The sequence below is a fragment of the Bubalus kerabau genome, chromosome 9 (genome assembly GCF_029407905.1).
Source record: "Bubalus kerabau isolate K-KA32 ecotype Philippines breed swamp buffalo chromosome 9, PCC_UOA_SB_1v2, whole genome shotgun sequence".
Taxonomy (NCBI): Eukaryota; Metazoa; Chordata; class Mammalia; order Artiodactyla; family Bovidae; genus Bubalus; species Bubalus kerabau.
In genome coordinates, this window is record NC_073632.1 from 45,483,837 (window position 1) to 45,496,292 (window position 12,456).

Genomic DNA, 12,456 nt, shown 5'->3' on the forward strand with positions numbered 1-12,456 from the left:
ATTGATTGAGTTTGATTATAATTTCATTTTTTATCATGGTAAATTGTTGCTGTCGCTGCTGTATTGTTTAAAATAAATCTCATTTTTAATAGCAACATACCCTTTGCTGTGTTTATAATCAGTCCTCTAAGACATATGAGACATGTTTGCTTTCTATGTCTATGTTATTATTTAATTTTGGTCCATGATGAACATTCCTTTAATAATGTAATAAAAGTAAAAATCTAAACTTTAAGTCTTAAGTTGTTACTTCTTGTATTAAGCATCTGATATTCTCAAAGTATTTGCCCTTTTATTCTTTAGACTACCATCCAAATTTTTTGCTGTTTATTTGGACTTTTTATACAAAATAGTTGTTTACAATATAAAATGAAGCAGAACTTCATTAATAAAGCCTAAAAAGGAGAGGAATGAAAAAGTAGTTTCCAATCAAAGTGGGAGCAAGAGGAAGACAGAGGAAGAATAGAGCCAGAAATGCCAAAGAAAGCACCACCAGCTGGGACATCCAGTTCATCTGAGGCTTGTTGGAAGGATGGCAGGCTTCAGGGCTGCCTGGACACAGCTTTATGTGATGCACTTGGCAGAGCCAACATTTTAGCAGATTGATGATTGTGACCCTTCAGCATAATGGCAGGGAGGTTAATTTTTAAAAAATCAGTGACGGTTAAATATTCATATCATTGAGGTGGTTTTCTGTTGGTGTGGCCATTTAAAAAACAAGATTATAATCCAGTAATGTCTTGTTCACATGCTTTCGATATTCATAAATTAAAAACATGGCCAATCTGAGCACTGTGTGTTTTTCCCTCTTTTCTGAACATAAATTAAAAACACAGAAATGTCTTTGATGGTGGATGTTTTCCAGAAATTAGCCAAAACAAAACTAAGTAAGACACGAGTCCCTGTTACACTAATCATGGTTGTTACTAGTCGAATGTATTTGGAGAGTGTGGAAGGTATTTCTAGAGGATGGTTTTTTAACCCTGAATTGAATTTTTTTTTTTTTTATTTTTAAATGGTGTTCGAATACTGTCAGTGACTAAAAGTTTGTGTATTCTTAACTGTTTTTGTTCACACTATTTTGCTTGCTGAGAATGCTAGGGTTAAAAAGACAAAATGCTAAAGCACAGAGATTCCCTCATTAAAGTACTATATCTCAACACATAAATCTATCCATCCTGCTATTATTAACACCAAAGAATGACTGGAAAATAAGGATTCTGTGAAGCTGTAAAGATTAAGTTAAAGAGCGGAAAAGTAAAACCCAAAACTAACCAGCTGATTGGTCTTAGAAAAACAAGCCTTACAGTTTGCTTTGGGTTGATATATTTCTAAAAGAGTAAACATCATTCATTTTTACTTGGATGAGTATTTTGTCTTAGCACTTGTGTTTTCAATGAAACACGCTTAAAAGTACAGCCTTGCCATCTCTTTCTAATTATACAACTTTAGACAAAATTATAAAATTAGCCATTTTTTTTTCTGTAAAGTAGGGTGACCTTGGTGAGGGTGATGAGTAGTCAGAGAATATAGGAATGTGTACATTGGCATTTGCTTTGAGAGTGTGTGTATATGTGCACACACATGTCTTAGGCATTTAATTTAACCCACAAAATAATATATGGTACTTTGAGACCAATTACACAGGTTTTTTGATTACAAACAACTAGAGCTTTCATTTAGAATTTCATCTACATATCATCCCACCAAAGGAAAACTGCTGCCTTGAGTTTGTGGGTGGACATCAATTGATTGATTGCCAACATTGTTCAGGAGTTGCCTGACTCCACAGTGCCACCCGTGGGTTTTTCCTGGTACCTTTCCCGTACTAGCGTTTAAGTTTGAGATTGGAAACCAGAATGGTTTTCTGATTCCCTTTTTTTTCTCTCCTGGCAGTTAAATGTTAAGAGATTTACATTTAAATCCCATGGCCCTCAGCAAGATTGAACAAAGCAAACCAAAATTCATGATTGTTTCTTATTGAGCCTCTGCTTTGCCCAAAGCACTACGGGTCAACTCAGCTACTTAAGACAAGACCTCTGTCCCCAAGGAGATTCCTTTCAGGCTATTCTCAGAAATGCTCTTCCTGTAGACTGTGATAGAATTCATTCTCTCAGGATATCACAAACTCTTAGGAGGCAACTAGTGCGGTGACAATTCTTAGTGAAGGGAGGTCTAGTCTCCACTCTCCTGTCTTGGCCCATAAAGCAAGGCAGTGTGCATCATTTAAAAATGGAACGTGAGCATGCTATTTTTACTCACTTTGCCCCCAGAAGAAGAAAAGTAGTTGACCTGATTCATGCAACTGAGAGAAGGAAAGAAACCTTTGTTTAACTCCAGATTGTTTCTTGCCAATAAAGTGTTTCTGTATCCAGGCATGCCTACCACTTCTGGATCTATAGGCCTTCTCACCGTCTCCAGCTGTCTAGGTTCCTTGCACATGAGGTACAGATACTGGATCAGAATATCTGCATTTTTTTCTCCAAAGTTCCATATACGTTTCTAATGAGCCAGCCATGTTTAACAACAACTAACTATATGATGACCTTTTATATAGCTTGTTTCACTTTTTCTTTTTCAAATTCAGTGCTCTCATTTAATTGAGTCTGTTTTCTAATTTCTCCATCTCTTTTTTATGATGTTCTGTCTCAAGCCTTTATCAAGTGTAGTAGAAAAGATTTTGTATACATATATATAAATAGTCCGTATTTTATATATATATATATATATTTTAGAAAACTTATGAATTTTTGCCTATATAAAAATATATGGCATTTTGATTCCACTTTGACTTAGTATGAATAGAATATTAGATTTTTAATTAAAAAATAGATATGCAATAAGCAACAAAGGTTTACTGTATAGCACAGGGAGCTATAGTCAATATTTTGTAATAATCTATGATAGAAAATATTCTCAAAAATAATATATATGACTGTGTGGTTCAGAATAAACTGTGGAAAATTCTGAAAGACATAGGAATACCAGACCACCTGAACTGTCTCTTGAGAAACCTGTATGCAGGTCAGGAAGCAACAGTTAGAACTGGACATGGAACAACAGACTGGTTCCAAATAGAAAAAGGAGTACGTCAAGGCTCTATAATGTCACCCTGCTTATTTAACTTATATGCAGAGTACATCATGAGAAATTTTGGGCTGGAAGAAGCACAAGCTGGAATCAAGGTTACCAGGAGAAATATCGATAACCTCAGATATGCAGATGACACCACCCTTATGGCAGAAAGGGAAGAAGAACTGAAGAGCCTCTTGATGAAAGTGAAAGAGGAGAGTGAAAAAGTTGTCTTAAAGCTCAACATTCAGAAAACTAAGATCATGGCATCCAGTCCCATGACTTCATGGGAAATAGATGGGGAAACAATGGAAACAGTGGCTGACTTTATATTTTTCGGCTCCAAAATCACTGCAGATGGTGATTGCAGCCATTAAATTAAAAGATGCTTACTCCTTGGAAGGAAAATTACAACCTAGATAGCATATTCAAAAGCAGAGACATTACTTTGCCAACAAAGGTCCATCTAGTCAAGGCTATGGTTTTTCCAGTGGTCATGTATGGATGTGAGAGTTGGACTGTAAAGAAAGCTGAGCACCAGAGAACTGATGCTTTTGAACTGTGGTGTTGGAGAAGACTCTCGAGAGTCCCTTGGACTGCAAGGAAATCCAACCAGTCCATCCTAAAGGAGATCAGTCCTGGGTGTTCTTTGGAAGGACTGATGCTAAAGCTGAAACTCCAATACTTTGGCCACCTCATGCGAAGAGTTGACTCATTGGAAAAGTCTCTGATGCTGGGAGGGATTGGGGGCAGGAGGAGAAGGGCACGACAGAGGATGAGATGGCTGGATGGCATCACTGACTCGATGGACATGGGTTTGGGTGAACTCTGGGAATTAGTGATGGACAGTTGATGGAGTCGCAAGGAGCAGGACACGAATGAGCGAATGAACTGAACTGAATATATATATATAAAAGGAATATCTGTTTTGTAGCCAAAAATTCTCCCTCTTGTGGGTTATTTCAAGTACAGAGGCAACAAAAAAGCAGATTTCCCCCCCCATATTTAAGCCAGATTATTCAGGCCAGCCTTACCAGGAATAAAGCTGATAAAAATTTTAGTTAGAATTTTAAAGGTTAAAGCTATGTAATTAATATTTATAGTTTCTCAACATTCATACATGTAATACATCCACCAACAAAAACTTAAAAGTTCTTTATTTAACCTGAAACTCCAACTGAAAATATACAAGCATGCTGCTGCTGCTAAGTCACTTCAGTTGTGTCCAACTCTGTGTGACCCCATAGACGGCAGCCCACCAGGCTCCCCCGTCCCTGGGATTCTCCAGGCAAGAACACTGGAGTGGGTTGCTATTTCCTTCTCCAATGCATGAAAGTGAAAAGTTAAAGTAAAGTTGCTCAGTCATGTCCGACTCTTTGCAACCTCATAGACTGTAGCCTACCAGGCTCCTCCATCCATGCGATTTTCCAGGCAAGAGTACTGGAGTGGGATGCCATTGCCTTCTCTGATATAAGCATGGTAAGTTCTAATTAATTAATTAACTGATGTTGCAATGAGAAATCAGTGTTAATTGTTTTCACTAGATGGGGAAAACTTAATGAAGATTACTTCAGTAGCTTTTGAATTTATTTATAAACATCTGATTTAGGGTTCCTGCCACTGAACTCTGGCTTTTTCTTGAAAATTGCACAAATATACTATCATTGTTACCACAGTAGTACATAATTGTGCTGCTCAGAAAATATCACAATTTTTAGTTGTCAATGTTTATTAAGAAAACCCAGAAAAGCAATGTATTGTTGATTATTTGAAGAGCAACAGTTAGTGCCTAAAAAGACAAATGAGGGGAAAATGCCCAAAAGGATGAGATAATAGCACAGCCTCCGAGATGATATTTGGGAACCAGTCTAGCATATTTCTGATACCTTAACAAAAGTTTTTATAAACATGTTTGCAACAGCACTTAAGAGTTATTGTCAAGACTTTTAGTAACAAAAATGTAGGGAATGTTTACTTGAGGGTGTGTTTATTTTCCTTGTATCTCCTCCTCCTCCCATCTGACTCTCCTTTTTGTCTTCAGCTACCTTGTCTCCTTTGGCACTTGGAAATTCCCTTTTGATATATATATATAATTCAAATGTGACTTCCATTTCTTTCAGAATTCCCTGGAAGACCAAGCCAGAATTACCCTCTTGATGGGACTTTGTTAAATTTTATACCCCAGAGTGGTTCCCCTCTTTTATGCCCAGAATTGGGGAATTCTTTACTGTTATTTCCTTAGAACATTTCTTAACTTTCAATTCAGTTTAGTTCAGTCACGCAGTCGTGTCTAACTCTTTAAGACCCCATGGACTGCATGCCTCATGCCAAGCTTTTCTGTCTATCACCAGCTCCTGAAGCTTGCTCAAACTCATCCCCATTGAGTCAGTGATGCCATCCAACCATCTAATCCTCTGTTGTCCCCTTCTCCTCCTGCCTTCAATCTTTCCCAGCATAAGGGTCTTTCCCAATGTGTCCATTCTTTGCACCAGATGGACAAAGTATTGGAGTTTCAGCTTCAACTTCAGTACTTCCAATGAATATTCAAGACTGATTTCCTTTAGGACTGACTGGTTGGATCTCCTTGTAGTCCAAGGGACTCTCAAGAGTCTTCTCCAACATCACAGTTCAAAAGCATCAATTCTTCAGCTCAGCCTTCTTTATACTCCAACTCTCACATCCATACATGACTATTGGAAAAACCATAGCTTTGACTAGACAGACCTTTGTTGGCAAAGTAATGTCTCTGCTTTTTAATATGCTATCTAGTTTGGTCATAGCATTATTCCTCATCTCAGCATCTAATTTTGGTAATCTCAACCTAAAACACTGGGCTATGTAAGTAGGCTGTGTGGCTCAGTCGTGTCCGACTCTTTGCGACCCCATGAACTGTAGCCTACCAGGCTCCTCTGTCCATGGGATTTTCCAGGCAATAGTACTGGAGTGGATTGCCATTTCCTTCTCCAGGGAACTTCCCGACCCAGGGATCAAACCCGGGTCTCCCACATTGTAGACAGACACTTAACCATCTGAGCCACCAGGGAAGTCCCATAATATACAAACAGCATCTAAATAAATGTCTCATTCTTACCTAGGCTTTGAGGCCTTAGTACTTTTAAGATTAGAATATGAAGGGTGGGTAGTGATCATCTGACTAATTATTGTTCCTTTAAGATTTTCATTGAATCAGAAACATATTTTATGTCCTTTCACATTTTCACCCTTATCTATAAAAACCGGAGAAACGCTTAAGTTAGGAATGGTTATCTTTTAATTAAATTGTAGCAACTAATGTGTCAAGAAATGATCTATATACTCTTATATCATTAGCTGTGGCCAGGCAACTTAAATTGCAGGAGAGAGTCATATGGATAAAAATAAATGGAAATAAATGTAAAAATGAATGAATGTAACAGCACCTTGAATAATGTTTGAAAGTTTGTTTAGTAAGCTATAATTACTGGACTCTTGGATCTGGTAATGGCAGCCCAGGTAATCAGACCGGATCTCTGAAAACGACTGGAAAAACTGGATATAATATTTTTCTGTAATTTGCTTGAGATTAGCAAACTGCTAACAATGTAATGAATATTTAGGGGCCAAAATCTACAAGAAGAATCAAACCTAGAGGGTTGAGCCTAGCCTTGGGAAATGCTTTTTCCCTAGGAACATCTGTCCATTCCAGCTTAGGTGAGAGCTTTAACAATCTTATGGAGTCAGAGCAACAGAAACAAGAGTCTAGAGTCATCAAGAATTTAGAACCCTAGTAATTAGAACCCTTGGTGTGAGATCAGAATTCTAAAGGAATAAGCTCTAGAATTAATGTTGAACAAAAGTAAATAGGCATTCAGAAAAAAAGGATTTCCGGGTAATAAACTCAATCTTTGAAATTGAATTAAAGACTGCCAAAATCACTGCAGATGGTGACTGCAGCCATGAAATTAAAAGACACTTACTCCTCGGAAGGAAAGTTGTGACCAACCTAGATAGCATATTCAAGAGCAGAGACATTACTTTGCCAACAAAGGTCCTTCTAGTCAAGGCTATGGTTTTTCCAGTGGTCATGTATGGATGTGAGAGTTGGACTGTGAAGAAGGTTGAGAGCCAAAGAATTGATGCTTTTGAACTATGGTGTTGGAGAAGACTCTTGAGAGTCCCTTGGACTGCAAGGAGATCCAATCAGTCCATTCTGAAGGAGATCAGCTGTGGGATTTCTTTGGAAGGAATGATGCTAAAGCTGAAACTCCAGTAGTTTGGCCACCTCATGCAAGGAGTTGACTCATTGGAAAAGACTCTGATGCTGCGAGGGATTGGGGGCAGGAGGAGAAGGGGATGACAGCGGATGAGATGGCTGGATGGCATCACTGACTCGATGGACGTGAGTCTCAGTGAACTCCGGGAGTTGGTGTTGGGCAGGGAGGCCTGGCGTGCTGCAATTCATGCGGTCGCAAAGAGTCGGACACGACTGAGCGACCGATCTGATCTGATCTGAGTATCCCTACTTGTTTGTGCAAAGTAAACATGTATCTTTCCTGAAAAAAGACATTGTGATAGTCTCAAATAAAATTTACAAACTTTTATATGCAATTTGTGGTAATTAATTCAGAAATTACCTGACAAGAAAGGAGGTAGGACAATATGACTGCAAATTTATGGAGATAAAAAGACAAAAGAAATAGACCCATAGGTTATATAGATAATGAAATTATTAGATCCAAATGTTAAAATAATCATGCTTGATATGTTCAAAAAATGAAAGGACAAAAAGAATTCTAGAAGAAAAAATGGAAATTATATTAAAAAACTAATAATTCTAGAACTGAACAAGTGTAAACAACAATAATTAGTAATTAAGTGGATGAGTTTAATAACTGATTAGACACAGTGGAAGAAGGAATTAGTTAGTGACAAGACTCAAAAGAAAATACCCAGAATGAAGCAGTGAGAAAAAGACAAGTGAAGAAAAGACAGAAGATAAAAGGAAAAGACAAAGTCTTAAATGTGTGTATTGGGAGACCTAGGAGGAAGAGAGAATTGAGGAGAAGCTATTTTCAAAGAAGTAATGACAGAGAAGGTTTAAAGTTAATTAAAAAATTAAACTATAGATTCAAAAACATAATGTAAAACTGCTTAAAATATAAGGCAAAGGACAGGTTTTAATCAAATGATCAATAATTAGTTTGACAACTGCTTTCTTAATATAAAGATGTAAGTCTTATAAACTGATATCTTGAATGTGCTGAAAGAATAAAATCAATAGTCAAGAACTCTGTGTCTTGTGAGAATACTCTTCCAAAATTAAACTGTACTAGAAGCATTTAAACCAACAAACCAAAAAAATTCTGAAAAAAAATTATCACTGACACACTTTTATTAAAAGCCATACTTAAGAAGTGTTCTTCAGGCCAAAAAAAATTAATAAATAAAGTCAGAAGGAAATATGGAAATAATAAGAGCAAGTAAAAAAGTAAATATCTGAGTGGACATAGATAAAAATTGTCTATAGGTACATAAAATATTAACTAGAATGTTTTTAGAGATATAACTCCTAAAATAAGCTGACTCAGAGACAGAATTTAGCATGTAGGATGTTTATTAAAGATAGCTTTGAGATTAATAGCCACGGGAAGGGAAGAAAAGAAATAGGGATTGGAGAGAAAGAGAAATTAAGCAGGAATCCAGTCTCAATTACCGTCTTGGAAGATCCTTTGGGGAGCTTTGGGTCTAGAATAGTTCACTTTGAACCAAGCCAGGATTTTGTACTCTAACATTGATCAGTCATTTGATGTGTTTAGCCCTAGGAAGGAGTGGAATTTTGGTTAAAGGAGCTCTCTCCAGCTGAGTCAATTCTTAAAACGGTTGACATCTAAAGGCTATTTGCCAGCAGTACTCCCAGAGGCTGGCAAATACTCATTGTAAAAGAATCTGGACAGCACATTATAGCATTCATCACAGTCCACCCATTATGTTACTCTGATCCGCTTCTTCACATATGTTCTGGAACACTTCCATCAGGTTCTGATGGATGTCTTTTCCTAGGGTTAAACATAAAAGAAAAATAGTGGAAAAATAGTTCTCACTGTGACAGCATCTTAGGGTCAGGACTGATATTCATTATACCTCTTCTTCACTATCCAGTTTAGATCCCTCATCTACAGCTAGGATGTCTGCTAAACTAAGTGGTTTCTTTCAGCTGATGAAGCAGACCCTTACAACTGTCAGTTCTGTTTCCCTCCTTGGAAAGTGAGATTTCTAATCTAGTAGAGTTTAGAGGTCTATGCACAAGTTCCCTTAAGCTGGTCACTCTTACTGGTAATTCTTGATCTCTATTCCTAAGAATTATTCATATTGGGAACACTACTATGGTGAAAGTACATGTAGAATTTTAAATCAAATTGCATACTATACCTGGAGTGTGTTCCATTTTCATAAAATACCTTCAAACTGGCACATTATCTACATCTTTAATTGGTTCAGTGTAGTCAACTTTCCAACTAATGGCTATTGATCTTCTGAAGAGATCATGCTAAATCAAGGATTAAGCACGTGCACAACCCTGAGAAGTGACTCCTTAAATTTTGTACCTGAAGTACCTCTCACTTTAATCTAATCCCAGCTCAGAATCTGAATATATTCTGACCTCAGATAACTTGTCTTTTCCTATAGATTTGATGACTAGATGAAACAACCCTAGCTCTGATCTTCAGCAGGATGCTTCTTCACCATTGTCTTTCAGAGCTACTCTTGGGTAGATGTACAGTATGACTGCCATCTATTTTCAGCTCCCACTCACATACTGAGACAACTTATTCATAACTAAGCTCAAATGTTTCCTTTCTCTGCCATTTCCTTGCAATAAATCCCTCACACAACACAGGTGTGAGCTGAGAGAGGTTCAAATGCAACGGTAGTGCATGGCATGTGGGTCTGACAATCTCCCGTACAGCTTGATTATATACTCTAATCCTGCTTATTCTTATTCACAGGTGTACTGTTTCCACCTTATAACAGTGATCATTGCTAGATCTGCTTAATGCAAGATTACATGACTTGATGGTTCTTACAGAATTTGCCTCGTAGCAGGAAGTTATGATCACATGCCTACCAGTGTCCCGTGTCAGACACTTTACATCTACAGTGGCTGTGTTGTAGATAAGGACTCATATTATGAAAGGCATAGCATTCTCTTAAGCAGATGGCATGGCCTTGCTTTGAAACCTATGGGTCTATGTTGTAAAGTGAAGTGAAGTCGCTCAGTTGTGTCCGACTCTTTGCAACCCCATGGACTGTAGCCCACCAGGCTCCTCCATCCATGGGATTCTCCAGGCAAGAATACTGGAGTGGGTTGCCATTTCCTTCTCCAGGGGATCTTCCAGACCCAGGGATCAAACGCAGGTCTCCTGCATTGCAGGCAGACACTTTAACCTCTGAGACACTCTTCCACTATTGTTATCTCTAAAATAATAGTATCTGCCTTGTCTCATGGCTCAAGTGACAGGGTTGCATGTGTAACAGTCTGGACCTATTATCTTGGTAACATTTATTTTCCATCCTGTCAAGAACAGTGTAAGGTCTTGAATTTTGCACTACTTACAAGTTAGTTAGTCTGCAACAGTCTGATGGATGCTGGCAGAACATATGACAATCCTTTTATTACCTCTATGACTTGCAATTTATTACTTATAGCAATAGCAATAACCAGAGTATCACCATTTTTGCACTGGCTTCCTAAACTCCAGTTTCCATAGGTAACATGAAAATGGCCATAAGCCGGACACCTATACATGCAGTGATTTGTGTTACAGGAAAGAAACACTGAGTTGAGGGAAGCCAAATATTTTTTTGGGCTTTGCTGATAGCTCAGTTGGTAAAGAATCCACCTGCAATACAGGAGACCCCAGTTTGGTTCCTGGGTTGAGAAGATCTGCTAGAGAAGGGATAGGATACCTACTCCAGTATTCTTGGGGCTTCCCTGTGGCTCAGCTGGTAAAGAATTCGCCTGCATGTGGGAGACCTGGGTTCAATCCCTGGGTTTGAAAGATCCCCTGGAGAAGGGAAAGGCTACCCACTTCAGTATTCTGGCCTGGAGAATTCCATGGACTGTATAGTCCATGGGGTTGCAAAGAGTCAGACATGACTGAGCGACTTTCCTTTTCACTTATGCCTGCCTTTTGCTCTTGAGAAAGATACTATCTTTATTTTCCAAGGTTATTGAGGATAAAACATACTTGAAAAGATAGTCCAGAGCAATGGGCAGTCAGTATCTTGGTGGTAAGACATGCAGAATGTAGAAGACCTTAGGAAAGGTTTCTTGCCAAGGCCTCCAACATACTAGCCCTTTTTGGCTCATCTAGTTCAATTACCATGATATTATCAATGCAGTAGATTGGTGTAATATTGTACACAATGTTCATTCACTCCAGAGCTTCTTGGACTATATTATAACTAATACAAGGAGATTATTAACATACTCTGGGGCAAAATTTAAATCTGTTTCCATGTAAGTATGAAATGTTTCTTATCTTCTTTTCTAATAGGGATGAAAGAAAACATATTAGCCACATGAATAGCTCCATATAATGTCCCCAAAGCCATGCTCTGGAAAAGATAACATACATCTGGAAGGGAAGCTGCAAATTGTTTATTACTTGAATAGTTTTACTCCACAAAGAGCTTTGGAATAGAAATCAACCTTCAGAGATGCCTCAAGTTGGCTAGATCTTTACTGTCCTATGTCAGTTATTAGATGAAGGCTGACCCAGAAAGAAGTGTGACCTGGTGTGAGGTGGCTCCATGCAGTTGAGGCAATCCTAGAAGAGGGTGACATCATAAGGCTGCCATGCAGATGGGGCAGAAAGTCCTTCAGTGAAGGGGGATCTGGATGACACACTATAGTGTCTGCCATGATACAGTTAAAATACACCACAAAAGCTGGCAGATCAGCAGGGATAAAAATTGAGTTAAAGAATTCAAAGTTCTTTGTACTTTCTTGGATGAATTAGAAGTACCACTTTAATTATACACTGCACGATTTCTACTACATTTTGAAAAAGGTAAAACTATGGAGACAATAAAAAAATCAGTGGTTGCCAGAGGATGAAGGATACGGGAAAGGATGCATACACAGAGCACAGAGGATTTTTTTAAAGTAGCAGAAATACTCTGAATGATACTATGATAATGGATACATATTATTATATCTTCAAACTTATAGAGTGTACAACACCAAGAGTGACCTATAAGGTAAGCTATGAACTTTAGGTGGTTGTGATGTGTCAGTGTGAGGTTATCAGTCGTAGGAAATATATCACTCTGGTGGGGGGGTTTTGATAATGTTGGTACAGAGGGCAAGGGGTATACGGGAAATCTCTATATTTTTCTCTC